The 502-nt window shown below is 75.3% G+C and overlaps 1 protein-coding gene across 1 annotated transcript in view; it reads left to right on the forward strand.

The window, feature by feature from the left end:
* Positions 1-31: 31 nt before the first annotated feature.
* FAR2 (fatty acyl-CoA reductase 2) overlaps positions 32-502 on the forward strand; it is a 140,877-nt gene continuing 140,406 nt past the window's right edge. Inside the window, exon 1 of the mRNA XM_007446301.1 lies at positions 32-237. The gene's annotated coding sequence lies outside the window, so the exon portion shown is untranslated. The remainder of the gene's footprint in view (positions 238-502) is intronic.

Raw genomic sequence — 502 nt, forward strand, 5'->3', positions numbered from 1 at the left:
AGGCCGCCGCCTGCGCCGCACCCGACGCCGAGGCCGCGGCGGCCGAGGGGAAGGTCGGAGGGAGGGTGGTTTCCTCCCGCCCCACACCCAGTCTCCGAGCCGGATATATAGAGTGTCACGTTTGGGAGCCGAAAGACAAGAGCAGCTTCCTCGTGGCCGGAGCACTTCCCGGAGCCCCGGGGAAGGACCGGGATTTAGAGGACCACTAGTTGAGCCCGCCCCGCGCCGGAGGAGCAGGTACTCAGGGTCGCAGCCGGGCCGCGCGAGTGCCCACGCCTCCGCCGGCGAGGAGCCAGCCGGGGTGGCCGGGAGGCAGGGCTCGGCGGGGTCTTCAGAGAGGACGAGGCAGCCGCGGGGCCCCGCGGCAGGGTGGGCTCGGGCCGCGGCGGGGAGACGCGCGGTTTCCGCGGCTCTGCCCCGGAGCTGCCCCCGGCCGCCGCCAGCCATCCGGCCGCGGCTTAGGCGCGCGGGGCGCCGGCATCGTCCGCCAAGGTGGGGCACG

This window comes from Lipotes vexillifer, unplaced genomic scaffold, assembly GCF_000442215.2.
Source record: "Lipotes vexillifer unplaced genomic scaffold, Lipotes_vexillifer_v1.1 scaffold477, whole genome shotgun sequence".
NCBI classification, from domain to species: Eukaryota; Metazoa; Chordata; class Mammalia; order Artiodactyla; family Lipotidae; genus Lipotes; species Lipotes vexillifer.